This window comes from Salvia hispanica, chromosome 2 (genome assembly GCF_029641045.1).
Source record: "Salvia hispanica isolate PSC_SH4W2 chromosome 2, Shi_PSC_v1, whole genome shotgun sequence".
In the NCBI taxonomy this organism is placed as follows: Eukaryota; Viridiplantae; Streptophyta; class Magnoliopsida; order Lamiales; family Lamiaceae; genus Salvia; species Salvia hispanica.
In genome coordinates this window covers 45,454,425-45,471,252 of record NC_142693.1, presented here as the reverse complement: position 1 = coordinate 45,471,252, position 16,828 = coordinate 45,454,425, and the positions used below count along the sequence as shown (strand labels likewise).

At 39.2% G+C, this 16,828-nt stretch overlaps 1 non-coding gene across 1 annotated transcript; it reads right to left on the bottom strand.

Moving 5' to 3' along the window:
• Nucleotides 1-281: 281 nt before the first annotated feature.
• LOC148932508 (small nucleolar RNA R71) lies at nt 282-388 on the bottom strand. Its single transcript, XR_016136082.1, has one exon. It is a non-coding gene; the product is annotated as a small nucleolar RNA R71 (small nucleolar RNA).
• Between the last annotated feature and the right edge of the window lie 16,440 nt (nt 389-16,828).

The window sequence follows — 16,828 nt, the reverse complement described above, 5'->3', positions numbered from 1 at the left end:
TTGAGTTACGCATGCCCCTTATCCAAAGGGTCGAGCAAACTCCTTTTGCAGGTAGGGCGACTGAAGATGCTAACCGCCATCTCTCCAAATTCGTGGAAATCGCAAACACTCTGAAATTAAATGGTGTCGACGAAGATGCCATACGGGTAAGACTTTTTCCATTCTCATTGATTGATTCTGCTAAAGAGTGGTTTGAGTGTATGCCACCAGAAAAGGTCTCCACATGGAAGGACATCGTAGCTACCTTCCTCGACAAATACTACCCGCCAGGCACTATTTTGAAGCTCAAAAGTGAGATCTTTCAGTTCACACAAGGCCATGACGAGCCCCTCTATGAGGCATTTGCTCGTTTCAAAGCTCTTCTTCGAAAGTGCCCAAACCATGGTTTTTCCATAGACCATTAGTTAGGAATCCTCTATAATGGATTTAACGAGAAAATATGTGCTATGCTTGATTCAGGGGCAAATGGAGGATTTCTAAGAAAGACAGGAGAGGATGCCATGGCGGTGATCGAGGAGTTCGCCACCAACAGTCGGGGGTGGTCTAAGGAAAGGCATGCCACGAGAAGAGTAGCAGCCATAGAAGAGGCCGAAGAAATTTCTTTTGCTAAGGAGTTAGCAGAACTTAGAGTCAGGATTGATCAAATGGACATCTCGAGGAAGGAAGATCCAATTCCGGCAACTTCCATAGTGGCGGTCAATGCACCCGAAACTGCCATATCAACTGTGGAAGAAATCAACTACGTGCAAGGAGGCGGTCCCAGAAACTACAATAACAATTATCGCCCTAATCAGGGGGGCGGTAATTTCAATAATTATAATGGGAACCGTCCGCACCCAAATCTTTCTTATTCTAACAATAATTACTTGCAACCCCCTGCAGGATTCAATGTTAACAAAGGAGGAGTGGTTGAGCCGATGAAGAAGGAAGACAAGTATGAACAAGGAATCACGAAGATCTTGGAAGTAATTACGCAAGATAGGAAGATTAATGACACCAAGATCGGAGTGGTCGAAGCAAGGATAAACAACCTCGAGCAAGGAATGAACACAATCTCGGCAGCTGTAACCAATATTACCACTCAAATGGAGCAAATTCAGAAGAAGTTAGATGAGGATAGAGCAAAGGCAGCAGCAAGAGTGGATGATATTAACAAGAAGTGGGTGGCAAAGCAGAAATCTGGGGACTGCCCAGTCGCCGGCGGACCGCCGCAGACCCCGCAGCGGCCCGCCACTGAGACGGCAGAGTCAACCACGCAGGACTGCCCAGTCGCCGGCGGACCGCCGCACACCCTGCGGCGGCCCGCCACTGACAAGGCAGAATCGTCCACTAAGCAGGAGCTTGTGCGGCACAACGAGATTGTACTCCCTTTTCAGCCAAAGAGGAAGTTCAAGCTTGAAGAGCAGTTCAAGCAATTCCTTAACATGTTTTGCAAAGTCCATACTAACATTCCACTTGTTGAATCGTTGCAGGAGATACCAAAGTATGCAAAGCTACTAAGGGAGGCGGTAATGAGGAAAAAAAAGCTGACTAAAGCCGACCTTAAGCTACCGCATCATTGCAGCGAGATCATCCAAAAGGAACGGGCAGTGAAGCAAAGAGATCCGGGCCAGTTCATCATTAGGTGCCGAATTGGAGAAGGGAAGGTTGACAAAGCACTGTGCGACTTAGGATCGTCCATCAATCTCATGCCACTGAAGTACTACGAAAAGCTCAACATCGGGCCACTCAAATCTTCAGATGTAACACTCAGGTTGGCCGATAACTCGTCCATCAAGACTGTAGGTATGATTGAGGATGTCTTAGTTAAAGTTGATGATTTTATTTTTCCTGCCGACTTTATTGTGCTTGACATGAAAGTAGACAAGAACGTCCCTCTAATCTTAGGGAGAGATTTTCTTGCCACTTGCAAAGCTTTGATTGATGTAGGTCGTGGCGAAATCACAATCAGTGATAATCATGGTCAATCAACCTATAAGATCGAGAGCGAAATGCTAAAGTTTGAGGAGGCAAAGCGGGCAAAAATGGAACAACAGTGCAGAGCAGTCATGGCTACCGACTTGACCAAGTCCAAAGATCCCTTTGAAGCGGAGGATCCTTCAACCTCCACTATCTATATTGTCAAAGAGGTAAGACACTCTTCTAAAAAGGGTGATGCTAATTCTTCTACATCTGCTCCACAGAAGAAGAAACAGAAGAGAAAGAAAACACCCAAAGAGGACCCCGAGATATACGTCATCAAAACGAAAGAGGGGAAGTACAAGTGGTGGAAGAAGCTAGGGACCAAATTGCTCCCTATGCCAATTTTCAACACTCGAGTTATTGATCCGCCCAACTAGTGGGCCACTTCAAGTCGAGCTAACGACTTTAACAAAAGCGCTTATTGGGAGGCAACCCAATTTTCTTTTATTTTTTTTTATTTTCTCGTTTTTTTTATGTTCTGTTAAAAATAAAAATAAAAAAAATTTGGTGGCGGTCGCCGCACTTAAAGCACGGCGGTCGCCACACGTGTGTTAACATGTGCAGGAAGGATCGGGCTTAGGGCGAGCCAGAGTAACTGCTGCACGGGCCGCGGTGGCCCGCCAGGATTGCTGTTTACGAAGGCCCGTGTGGCGGCCCGCCACGAGAGACGCGGCGGTCGCCACATGCAGTCCAGAGACGGGATTTCCACCATAAAAGGTATGTTTTCCATTCCTTTTCACATTCCTTCTCAAATTCCTTCCTTGCACACAACCCCCACCTATATAAATCACCAAATTCACACACCCACACTATCATTCTCTCAATTCTCTCAAAGTCTAGAACTCTTCTTCTACAAATTCTCTCCACAAAAAGGTATGAATCCTAACTCAATTTCTGGGTTTTTCTTTACTTCTTCCATGGATTGTGCTTTATTTTGGGTGAATTGTTCGGTAGAATCTCTTAATTCATGATGGGGGATGATTATGTGTATGAATTTTTGAATTCTATGGTTTAAAATTTGCTTGATTGGTGATTATTAAGTTGTGAATGATGATTCTCTCTTGGTTTATAGTGTTTAAAAGTTGCAATCATGTTCATAGCATTGTGAGGCTATTATTACTTCCATGAATTGCAATATTTGTGATTTTGTAGAGATTGTTGGATTTTATGAATATTTGGTTGATACGTCTCTGCATGGGAGATGAATTCACGTTGGGGGATGATTTTTTGTGTCCTAATTTGGTTGTTTTTGCTTAAAATGTTATTATGCTAAAAATTAGGATGCTATTTTACCCAAGCTTGCATATAAGTTCTTATCTCTTGATTTTTTTTTACTTGGTTGAATGCAAGTTTGGGGGAACTTTTGATCTCCCACTTGTTGATGCTCTTTTAAGAGTGTAATTTCTTTTGTAGGATAATGGGATCAAAAGGGAAACCGGAGAATGCGAAGAACTATGGCATTAGCCTTGCCACGGAAGAGCAAAAGGCTATGTGGAAGAAAGTGTCGGCCCGAGAAACGGCACCTTCTAGATATCCCCACGATTTTCCTCTCCAAACTTTGGGGATCATGGAGGATTTTTGGAAGTTGTGCGATGTGGGTGATGGGAATGGCCTCGTCTACATGTTCCAAAGGAAGTGGCCATCGTTTCGAAAGTATACTCTCGAGTTCCTAAGCTCGCTAAAGGTCACTAAGGATCGCCGCCAAAATTTTCCACTTAGCATTGATTTCCGCCTAGGGAACCGTTGGCACTCGCTCACCATGGAAGAGCTTAGTGGGATCTTCCATTGCTTCGACCCCAATCCCAAAGAGGACAATGAATATGAATTTTCAGAGGTTTGGGGGGCGATGACAAATGAGCAAGAGCATGCAGCGGGCTATGCCAAGTCTTCATCAATTCGCAACCCCGTCTTGAGGTACCTCCATCGTGCTATGACTCAGCTTATGTTTGCTCGTATCGATGGGGGAAGTGTCTCCCAAACGGAGCTCAACGTGATGTGGTGCCTACTCAACAAGAAGGGAATCGATTATGGGACCCTCTTTACTTACTATGTGGATAGGATCACGAAGAAAGACGGGGGCGTCATTTGTTGTGGGGGATTGATTACGGCAATTGGCGAACATTTGGGGGTCTCTTTTGCCGGTATGACGGAGGATGGTGGAGAAAAGTTTATCACTTATGAGGTGCTATTTTCGGTGGGGCTTTTGAAGACCGATCATGGGGGTCAAGGGTATTTTATGCAAGTAGCGGGGGATCACTTTCCCGTTCCACTCCCGCAATTGACCAAGGTCGATGTTTGGGCAAACCAAGCCAATTGGAAGCTCGACACACCCGCCCACCGGAGAGCTATCGAGGCTAACCCCGTCAATGGGGAATTTAGAAAGAGGAACATTCCCTCTCGCATTCCTCAATTTGAGCCCGATGAGGATTCCGCATTTGATGCCATTGATAACTATGAAGAAGGCGCGGAGCATTCACAAGCTCAAAGGAGTGCAGCACCGCCACCACCGCAATCCCAACCACAACGAGAAGAGGAAGAAGAAGAAGAGGAAGTGGAAGGACATCGCCGCCGGACAAGAGCGAACCGCCGCCGCGGGAGGCCAAATCCGGAAGAGGAGTTTCAAGTCAACACCTCCGCCCAATTAGGAGAAATTTTCTCCTATATGCAAAACATGTCCAGTGCTTGGGACAATCGATGGGCGGAGCAACAAGCGGAGAATGCCTACAACCGCCAAGGGTGGACGGCTCAAGGCGATTGGCGCACGGCGGAGCAAGGATTTTGGGAGCAACAACGTTTGGAAGACGTTCATCGGCGTCAACAATATGAAGAGCTCCGAAGGATGGCCGCCGAAGCTAGAGAGGAACGAGAGACAATGAGGAGTGATATCACGTACCTCGTTGGAGCTTTCGAGGATCTTAGCGCCCGTTTCCCTCCACCTCCTCAAGATTGAAGAAGTCAAGCTCGATGACTTTAAATGAGCATTTGTACCATGTTTTTGGATGTTTTTAAGACGATTTATTTCCTTGATTTAACAATTTTTGCTTTAATTTTAAGTATTTTTGGTTTTGGTTTAATTTTGTGCTTTGCAAAAATTTTCGCAGGTTCTGACCTCTCCGTGGCGACCACCGCAAGCTCTGCGGCGGTCCGCCATCTGAACGCTGGAAAGCATCTTTGACGTGCGGCGACCGCCGAACAGCTGTGGCGGACCGCCACCTGGGCACAATTTTCCAGCGCGATTTTTTTGAAATTCTTCGAATTTTCGCCCCGCTCAACCTCTACGCGAAATTTTTCAGGGTACGTTTTTGTTTTCAGTAGTATACTCACGTCCCTACCAACTCTACAAACTTATTTTACACTTTGTTGTAAATAAGTTTGGGGGGATGAAGTGGTGGACCGTGAGTTTAGGGTTTTCTTTTTGTTTGTTTTTGCTTTAATTTTCCAAAATCCCGTAGGAGATTTTTGTGTTCTAAAAATGTTTTCTTGAATCCATGTCATGAACATAACATGAAGAACTTAGAAACACGCATGCTTAGGGACACATTAGACCGAGTTGCCAATGATATTATATTCCATCTATGTTTAAGTGTGGCTTAACGTTTTGATATGATGGTTGGGTGAAAAGGTGCATAATTAGTGAATTGCTTGTTCGCCTTGAATCGTGCTTTTACCTTGTGAGATTTGAGCCTTAAATTCTTTCTTGTGTGATTTATCTGTATGCATGTATATGTTTCTAGAACTTGCTCCTAGTCTGCCTAAGTTTACATAGTGTTTAAGTTGATTTAGGAGGATGTTAGGCCGTCTTTTCTTAGCTACTTTTATATCCAAAATTTTCGACCCTCTCAAATTTATCCTTTGGAGCCAATTTTGAGCCTTTGAGCCTTTTCTTTGGAAGCCAAAATAAATGGGGGGACAATTCCTTGGGTTAGTATAGTTTTTGTTATCTTCTTTTGTAAAGGAATTGGAGAGATAAGGAGGAAAGTATAAAAAGTAGTGTGCTTAATATTAAGAAAGTACAAGTTGTGAAATTGAGAAAAATTCCAAATATGTGCTTGATCTTAGAAAAAAAAAAAAAAAAGGATGTGTAAAAAAAAAAAAAGAAAAAAAGAAAAATGTGTGAAAGGTTGTGAAAAGAAAATAAAATCAAAGGATTGAAAGTAAATTGAAGGAGAAAAATAAAGTGTTAGAAGTGCCTTAAGTTTTAGAAAAGTGGAGTCATCCTAACTCTACTTGGGATATTTTTATATTTGAGTCACTTTTTAGTCAAATATTCCTTACCTACCAAAGAGCCTACGTTACAACCGAAAAGAAAGACCTTTCGGACTTTTGATGCTTAATCACATTGAGTAGAGGAGGGATTAGACTTTGAGCAAGCCTATGGTAAACTTTGCATGATGCATGATTTGAGTGATTTACACTTTACCTTTATACACTTTGAGAGTGAGAGAAAGAACACTTCCCATCTTTGGAAGTTTGCCACATGTGAGTGCTTGAATTCAAGGTGTTCCACGAGTTTGTAATGAAAGTGCACTATTAAGCCTTGCTTGATTTGATTGTGTTAATCCATGCTTAATCTATTCTTTCATCTTTTGAGGCAATTATGACGTCTAGTCCTTGTGCATTCCGTGCGTCTATTCTTGTGTCTTTAGTGTTTTGTTCGAGGACAAACAAAAATGTAAGTTTGGGGGAGTTGATACGTCCGGATTTTGCACTGTTTTAAGGCCATTATTTGGTCCGTTTTTGTTATCAAAATCACTCTACATGTCCATTATTTGCATATTCTATACATTTTGGTATTTTGACGTGTTTTGTGAGAAATGTGCATATTTGAGCCGAAAAGGGGAGTAAAAACGCATAGTCTGGAAATCTGGAGTCAGACGGCGACCAGCGACCGCCGCGAGTTGTACGGCGACCGCCGGCGCCCGGCGGGCAGAGCTATGTGGCGGCCCGCCTCGGAAATTTACGCTAGGAGAAGAGTCTCGCCCGGCGACCGCCGGAGGATATGTGGCGGTCCGCCACCGAAGGGTCAGAGTCTCTGGACTCCAACGCGGCGACCGCCGGCCAAGGTGCGGCGGCCCGCCGGAGAAAGGCGGCGAATCCGACCAGCCCTAGATTTGCTCCAAGATTTACCAAATTTTGCAGATCTTTTCCTTCTATGATGAGGAATAATCTTCCCCTATAAATAGGACCTCAAGCTTCATCAAAAGAGAGTTTTTTTTCAGACAACAAGAACACATTCATAGAGATCAAAAGCTAGAGTACTTCAATTGTGCAAGGAGTTGAAGAAGGATTTCAAGAACATCAAGAACGACAAGGATTCAACCTACGGGTTTTATTTGCTTTAGTTTTATGTTCAGATTGCTTTCCCTTCAATCTATGTTTTTAGTTTATTCAGTCATGTGTAACTAAACTCATAGGATTCTAGGGATGTGTTAGTAGCAACTTTGGTTATACAATTCCGTTTTCTATTTAATATCCGTTTTGTTTTTACTTTGTTTCTTCCCTAAGTTAATCATGATGCTTCATAATTGAGTGACACAATTATGTATGATTCAATACAACTTGCTTCATAACTGTGACAGAGTTCTAGCGAGTTAGATCCACTTAGTAGACACTACAGTTAGCTTCCTTTAAAACGGCACTGTTAATTGAGAGTGAGGACTTTTCAAGGGTCTTAGGAGCTTTTTGGAGTTACGTGTTAGGATTGACAACCCTAATGTTAGTAATCAACGTTTGTATCGCATGAGCATAAGCTAGGTGACTCGTCCTTTCAAAGTATTAACTGTGCTAGGGTATTGTAGTTTGGAATTTGTATAACCATAAAAGCGAAAGCACATCCCTGGAATTCCCCTTATCTCTATACTTTTCTCTCCGTGATTTGCTTGCATTTCGTTGTTTACTGTTTTTAATATTTACTGTTTTCAAAAAGTTACAAAAAATTCTTGTTTCTCCAGATAGTAATTGAGTTCTAGTAGAAGATAGACACTTTGTGTACATCTTCCCCGTGTTCGATACCCGGTACTAACCTTTTGCTATACTATACCTACTCTGTATACTTGCAGGTATTTATAGTGCAAATAAAAAGTGCATCACTAGGATTGCTATTATGTTGAAACGTGCGCGAGGTGAGTCTCGTTTTATAATGTCCTCAAGAGGAGCTCGAACAAGGTTTTATTATTCGGAAAACTGGTCAGTTGGAGTTTTATTACTCTATGAATAATAAATAAATGTTTCTTGCTAAGTCCACTCTTGGAATTAATAAGATATTAATTAATTAAGTCCATAGCAGATATAAATTAATTAATGGACATTTATATCTTAAGCGCGGGAAATAAATAATAAACAAAGTGGAAACTCGGATTACTTGTAATTTCAGATTTGGATGGGGAGAGTTCAATATTACTTCTATAGTGGCTGCTCGTAATATTCCAATATAAGCTTGTATTAAATTGTGGGTTCAATTTAATTAGTAAAAAGCTAATTGGGGAAGCCCATATCCAAAACCTTCCATAGATCCCTGTCTGGGCCCAAAAGGAACTTATTATAAATAGGAGAATAAAGGAGACAGAAAGATCACAATTTTACTTCTTGTAATTTTCGAAATTTTCAAAAATCTCCAGCTGAGGAGAATTTCGAATTCTACTCCCTTTTCTAAAAGGATTTCTTCTGTCTTCTTTATTCGAGTCCTAGTATTTTGATAAGATCAGCTCACCCTGATATCGAGATACAGTTCGGGAACCAGAGAGAAGATCTGTGGTCTAGTATTGAAGATCATCATGGAGAAGGCGCGAGCAATCGGCGATTCTTTGGAGAATCAAATCGGTAACTCTAAACCACAGAAATCATGTTTTAGGATTTACTTTCTTTAAGCATGAATTATTTGCGTTGTAGCATGCAATTATCTGTTTAACATGTGAATTGATTAATCGCATAATCGGTCAAATAGATCCGTGTCTGATTTATTTGTTTCGTACAAGTCTTCCGCTGTGCAAGGGGCTCCAAACCCCAGCAATTGGTATCAGAGCCAGGTTTTGGCTCTGATTATGTGGATTAATTTCATGTGAATTGTATGAATGCAATATGTCTTTTATATATGCGATGGTTTTATCAAATTGCGTATATTATTTTGGGATCCGCAAGAATCAATCTGTTCTTTTTTCCAATTAGCGTGAATTTGTATGAACTTATATGTAATGATGACATGTATGATTTATTATTAATGTATGCAAAGTTTACATGGTGATTAATAAATCATGAATCAATTCGTACATTTTTGTGCGTGATTTGATTCAAATCGCTGCGTGCGACAGAGAGAACAAACCAGTGGGATGCCGGCAGCGATGGCGGTCTGAGTGGGAGCCCTTCGTGGGCGATTCCCAGGCTCAAAAGACAGCGCCCTTCGTAAGCAGCCGGGGTCGGAGCAAGCTGGCAGTCCTCGTCCACGGGCAGTAGCAAGGCGGTGGTGAAGTCGACGTCGCAGCAGCGACGACGACTCAACAGCAGCGCCGGAGATGCAGCATCGAAGATCTGCCAGCGAGACAGCAGTTTTTCCGGCGGCGACAGCTTTTCGAGCAGGAGCCCTTCTTGGGCAATTTCCGGGCTCGGAGGAAGCTATTGTCGCAGCCGCTGCGAAGGCGACGCCACAGCAGCAGTGCCGGAAAAGCAGCAGCGGCAAACGGGCAGCGACGGTGCGACAACGCTGCGACAGCAGCGACGGCATCTCGCAGTGCAGCGCCGGAGCTGCGATATCGACGCAGCAACGTCGGAGATGTCCAGCAGCAGCCGCTGTGCGTGGAGTTCCGGGCAGCAGTAGCTGTGCTCGACGGCGGTGAGCGCACAGCAGCGCGATGCCTACAGAGGACGAGCATCAACGGCTGTGATTCGAGTGGGAGTCCTTCGCGGGCAGTTTCTCGGATTCGAGTTCTATGTCGCTTGGCCTCGATCCGTGACTTCGCTTTCCAAATTTGATTAGGGTTTCCTAACCCTTGCAATTAATTTTGGAAAGTATTCAAGATTAATTTGGAAATAAGATTTGAATATATTTTTTGTGGATTTTATATATTATATAAGATTTTATTTTGTATTAAATCATAGATTAATTATAGATTTTATCCTTATTTTATGGATTTGTAGGGATTTTAATCCTAGATGAATCCTAGTTAAATTTGGATAATGACAATCTAATTTTATTTTTATCCTATGGATTAATGTGGATTCATCCCTTGACAAATCCTAGTTGGATTTAAATAATTATAATATTATTTTAATTCTTATCCTATTAGTTTATATGAATTTATTCATGGATAAATTCTAGATGGATTTGGATAGAGATAATATAATATTTTATTCTCATCTTATAGATTTATATGGATTTATTCCTAGATAAATCTTGGATAGATTTGAATAATGATAATATAATATTATCTAATTCTATGGATTTATGTGGATTTACTCCAAGATTAAATCCTAGATGGATTAGGAATAATATTAATATAATTTATTTTTATCCTATGGATTTGAATAGATTTAATTCTATTAAGACAAATCCTAGATGGATTAAAAATAAATATTAATCCAAGTTATCCTTATCTTTTGGATTTATATCCTAGATAGATTAGGATATTGATAATATATAAGAAAATCCTTATTTAATTGGATTTAGATATATTTATTTATCTAAGAAATCCTAAGTAATGTGTGATATATTCTAGATGTCTATTCTAAATACAATTAAGATTTGTACAAATCTTTATTGATTGGATTTTATTTTTATCTTATGGATTATGATGGAAGTGTTTCTATCTAGTAATATCCTAGTACGATTTAAATAATGATAATCCTAGATCAACGTTATCTTGAATCGTAGGATTTGATTTTATCGAAATAAAATCTTGAATAATCCTAAATGGATTTAGATAGTTAACTCTATCTTGATAAATCCTAAATAAATTTGGATAATTGTTATCCAATATAAAACTTAATTATTTAATTGATTCTCCCTTGACTAGATTAAATAATTGTCGTTAATTATCCTGTGTGTTTAAATGCCATGCATTAAATAGACTTATCTGTTTATTTGGTGTTTATCTATTTTAAGTGTATTATCTGCTTTATCTGCTTTATCTGCTTATATGATAATTATGCAAAAACCATACAAAATATCTAAGTGATGATTACAACAAGTGCGTTGTATCCGGTCTCCATCAGTTGGGCTGCCAAATTTTGTGAAGCTGATTTTCTAATATTATCGCCACCTACAAAGTAGGGACAATAATCCTACGAAAACAGTAAGTTCATAAGGGCGGACTTCTCACATAATAAATAGAATGAACTAGAAAGTGGTTCCCAATATTATTGCCACCTGCAAAGTGGGGACAATAATCCTAAGAAACTGCGAGTTTCAGGGTTCAATCAGAATTTATGAGATAGCTTGGTTTTGTTATCAGCACATGAACATTGTTATGGGAGTGTGTTGTAGAAATAAAATTCTGTAATGCTAAATCTGATGGTCGTGCTTAGGCAGCATTAGGCGTGTTGACCTCCAAAGGAGGATGATATTGATGCGTCGGTGTTGTGACCAGTAAAATTGTCAAAGTTTTAATGCGTATTAACCTCCAAAGGAGGATACAATTTATTAATTTTGCTGTTGTAAGATACACAATTGTTTTGTGGTTATTTGTGATTATGTATTGAGCATGAGAATGTGATAATAAGTTTATTTGCCAAATCTTCATTATGTCATTTAATATTTTTCTGCGATCCTTAAAGAAAGAAAACTCGAATGCCTAAATTATGTAGACCGGAAACGAAGATGGATAAGTTTCTCATCGCTGAAAACTTTGAGTTTATACTCAATGATTCATGTCCTCCATTTCCTCGAAAAAATTCCACGAGTGGAAGAATGTTCGAGAATGCATTATGCATGTACTTGACAAGCTCTTTGAGGAATAAGGTCAAGCTATTTTCCTTTAAGTAGCTCGACAAGTCTTGGTTAATGACGATGAAAGATGGATATCAATAGAGTCTGTCAAGATGATTCGATTGGAATATCCTAGTGTGACAGAATGTTTTGAGGATCTTTTGATCACTCAAATAGTTTCTGACACAAGTCATCGCCTAAAGTAACAAGAAATGACTACAAGAAGGTTTAACTGAAAAGTAGAAAATCTTCAGAATAATAGTCGTTATGTTACTGTTAGAGCAAAGTAACATGATAGATGACAAATTCATAAAGGCTGCATTTTTCTTAAGTCCTAGTTCATTTGAACAAAAGACTAGATGTGGAAATGGGAGAGCCTGGATTGTCATCGAAGTTTGTTTAAAGCGAGAAAAGATGCTTTGTGAGTTGGATTGACCTATTTTATAAAAGGACAATGACTTACATGACAATGCAACTTCTAAGTAAGAGATCTTGATCCAGTTAGGTTTTTGTTGCAGTGGGAGCTATTAATGCTCAACTATTGTTTTATAGTTGATGCTTAAGGCATCATAGTATTAAAATAATATAAGTATGACAAGGTTGAGTATTCAACAACACATCAACTTCTTAATCATTGAATGATAAAGTATTTATGGCTCTTAGCTTTAAGGCCAAGAAAATACTTAGAAATTGTTCGAACTGATCTAGACTATCAAGATTTTAATATTTCGTTAAATAGCTTGAGAGTTGAGAAAGTCTATTTGATGCACTATGAGCTAGAATCATTTGATTTTTCAAGAGATTCAGAATACTTATAGAAGTGCAACATAGAAAGACTAGCAAGTCTTAATGGTTTACACCATAAGGAGACAAGCAAAGGGTTATGATCAGTAGCGGGAGTCTAATCTCCATTGACGAATCCAAGCATTCATCTAATGAATGGGATAGTTATGTAAGAAGGAATCGAAGTCTTTCTAAGACAAGTTTGATTATGTGATGAGTTGTACTCATTAAAATCTTATCATTGATGGGATAAACATTAAAGAAACTACCAACATCAGTACCTTCTACAAAACACGAGTTGTGGACTAGAGCGTCACTAGTCTAGCACATCTCAAGGTGTAATGTTGTTCCAACACGTGTTGGAAAAGTGTCCAAGAAATTGGAGTTGAGTACTGAGGCATGTTTTAATGTTTTTCCCAAATGGTGTAAGGTTATAAGTTCTGTAATCTTCAAAGATATAATTCTTGTATGAAGATCTAGAGATGAACTACAAGCCTAACAGCGCGATAACTCTCAAAATAAAGAGAGAGATATCGGATTTTCCACATTACCAAGAAGTCATACCATTAGAAACTTTGCACTAATAAAATCAACTTCAGTACCTAAGATTGTAAGAATCATATAGTAGTGGGAGCGTTCCACTGGAACACAACAATTTCATGGGTCTAAGAGTGTCGTAAGACTCAGTCTTAGATCAACTTGAACATAATCCCTTTAACTACAATGTAGTATTGGTTCATTTGGATATTCATCTTTGAAAAGGTGATAGATTTCAAACTACAATCTAAGATAGACAACATGTTTTACAAGACTTGCAAAACTACCTATAGGTTGTGTCAGTCAGTGGGAGCTAGTGTATTTGCAAGTGTAAATATGGATCTCAAAAGGCTAGCCAATGACAATGGGTTATGCCCAAAGAGAATTATCTTCTCGCTATCGTTGTGCCAGGATTTATTTGATCCTATTGTCTATTAAAACTTACATAAATTAGAATGTATGTATTATGATTGTCAAGACAGCCTTCTATAAATAGAAGTCTTGAGGAAATCGGCAAGAAACGCATGATTGGAAACTTATAAAGACCTTCGTGGTCTTAGGCAAGCATCTAAATCAGAGTATATGTGTTTTATCAAAATTGTCAAATGTCTGGAATTTGACTTTTGCCCATTGCAGTGCTGTAAGCACCAGGAAGTTGAAAGTGCATTAAATGTGGTATTATTGGTACTCTACGATGATGAAATCTACAAAAGTTGCAAACAACTAAGATTGGCATCTAGCGTAGGAAACTGGTTGTCTAACCAGTTTAAGATAAATGATTTAAGAGAAACCAATTACATTCTTAGCATCTAAGTCCTTTTAAGATTGCTAGAAAGAATGTTGCGATTCTCTTAGGAATCCTATATCTACACATTGCTTGGAACATTTAAGCATTAGAAATTCCATGAAAAGGTTTATACCTCTCAAGATGGAATTGTCTTGTCTCTAGTCAAGTGTCGTTTGACGCTTAGTGAGATCAAGAATTATGAGACTAGTTTCGAAGATAGTTGTCTCATGTATGCTATAATGTGTACTAAGTTTGATATTAGTTGTGCGTATGCATAGCAAGTATATATCATATTAACCATGGCCAAGGATTTTGATTGAGGTAATGAATATACCCTAGTGCTTGCGAAAGACTAGTAACTATATTCTAGTTTACCAGTCATTCATGTAATGTCCTTGGGGTTACACTGTCTTAGTTTTATGACTAATCAGTGATCGAGTAAGTCGTCCTCTGAATATGTGTTTACCTTAGGAATATCTTCCTAATAGCTTTAATCGTAAGTTTGAGTACGCCTATGAGTATTATTTTTTTATTACTCTAGTAAAAGCTAACTCAAGGGACACACGAGTTTATTAAGCTAAGCAATCACATATGGGGATGAAATTAATTAAAGATCAAGTACGCAGCAAAGACATTATGGTGAAAAAGATATAATCAGAGAACAACCAAGCAGATTCTTCTTTCACCTTGTGAAATGAATGGTAGTTCGATATATCTAGCATCAATACCTGCTTTGTGTATAAGTGGGAGAGTTTTTGGTAGTGGGTATACTCGAAAGCATGTTTTGAGTATAAGTGGGAGATTGTTAGGTTTGGTATACTGAAAAGCATGTTTCGAGCAAGTTTCGCGCGAATAGAATCTTGCTTGTATACGTAAAACTCTACAATCCACTTTTAACCCGATTCAGTATTATTCGAGCAGTCTCGCACGAATAGAATCACTATTATTATCACATTGTGCATGCTTGTGCATTTATAAGATGTTTTACAAACATTTAAATGCGTAAGAAGTAAACAAAGTCTAAGTCTTTTGCTTAGTAGACCGGTTGTGGGCGTCGTCCACTTTAAGGTAACACGGTCAGATCTATGCAATGCTTTGCAAAAGAAAAAGAAGAATTTCACAACCTAGATAGGCTTTGGCTACCTATCGTGAAAGGTTGCAATGTCAGTCCGCATATTTCTAAGCCTTACTGAAATAAGATGACATTGGTGTGGTATAGCACTGAACGGATCTAACAGCAAGACGTGTCTTTATGCTATCTATTGAAAGACTAGGTCTTGATAAAATACTATTTCTTAATCTACATATGTTAGCATTGAGCATACGGTATTGATTATGCACTACTTTGACTTATCAAATGGTTCGGGTTTTTCGCAACCCAATAATCCTGATATATTGGGTAGTGGTGATTAATATCTAGCGGTGCTAGGATTGCTATTATGTTGAAACGTGCGCGAGGTGAGTCTCGTTTGATAATGTCCTCAAGAGGAGCTCGAACAAGGTTTTATTATTCGGAAAACTGGCCAGTTGGAGTTTTATTACTCTATGAATAATAAATAAATGTTTCTTGCTAAGTCCACTCTTGGAATTAATAAGATATTAATTAATTAAGTCCATAGCAGACATTAATTAATTAATGGACATTTATATCTTAAGCGCGGGAAATAAATAATAAACAAAGTGGAAACCCGGATTACTTGTAATTTCAGATTTGGATGGGGAGAGTTCAATATTACTTCTGTAGTGGCTGCTCGTAATATTCCAATATAAGCTTGTATTAAATTGTGGGTTCAATTTAATTAGTAAAAAACTAATTGGGGGAGCCCATATCCAAAACCTTCCATAGATCCCTGTCTGGGTCAAAAAGGAACTTAATATAAATAGGAGAATAAAGGAGACAGAAAGATCACAATTTTACTTCTTGTAATTTTCGAAATTTTCGAAAATCTCCAGCTGAGGAGAATTTCGAATTCTACTCCCTTTTCTAAAAGGATTTCGTCTGTCTTCTTTATTCGAGTCCTAGTATTTTGATAAGATCAGTCCACCCTGATATCGAGATACAGTTCGGGAACCAGAGAGAAGATCCGTGGTCTAGTATTGAAGATCATCGTGGAGAAGGCGCGAGCAATCGACGATTCTTTGGAGAATCAAATCGGTAACTCTAAACCGTAGAAATCATGTTTTAGGATTTACTTTTTTGAGCATGAATTATTTGCGTTCTAGCATGCAATTATTAAACATGTGAATTGATTAATCGCATAATCGGTCAAATAGATCCGTGTCTGATTTATTTATTTTGTACAAGTCTTCCGCTGTGCAAGGGGCTCCAAACCCCAGCAGCGACGTGCCGGAGCTGGCTGCTGAAGGCGATGGCTTGGTGAATCTCGCACATAGAATGAAAGAATCCACTCTGAGGTGCTTAGCAGCTCTTTGTTCAAGGAAGAGAAAGATCTAATGCCATTATTATTCTTACAGAATTCGGGAGGGGAGGAAGGAGGTGTGATGAGAGGTGGAGAGATATTGGGTTTCAGAATTTAGAGAAGGAAGGGGGAGCGGCGGAGATTCACCACAGAAAACAAAGTCAATCTTTAAGGTTTTATTTACTATATTTAAATAATACTAGTATACCTATATAATATATATTAATATTAAAATAAAATTCAGTTTTTTGGATTTTTTTTCGTTCGAACCGAAAAACCGAAATTTTCAAAATTCTAAAACCGAACCGAAAAACCGAACAAACCGAACCGAATTTTAAATTTTGGTTTGGATCGGTTCGGATATTCGGTTTTCGGGTTTTTTTCTCACCCCTAATCCAGTCTCATAATAGGAGTCATATTTGA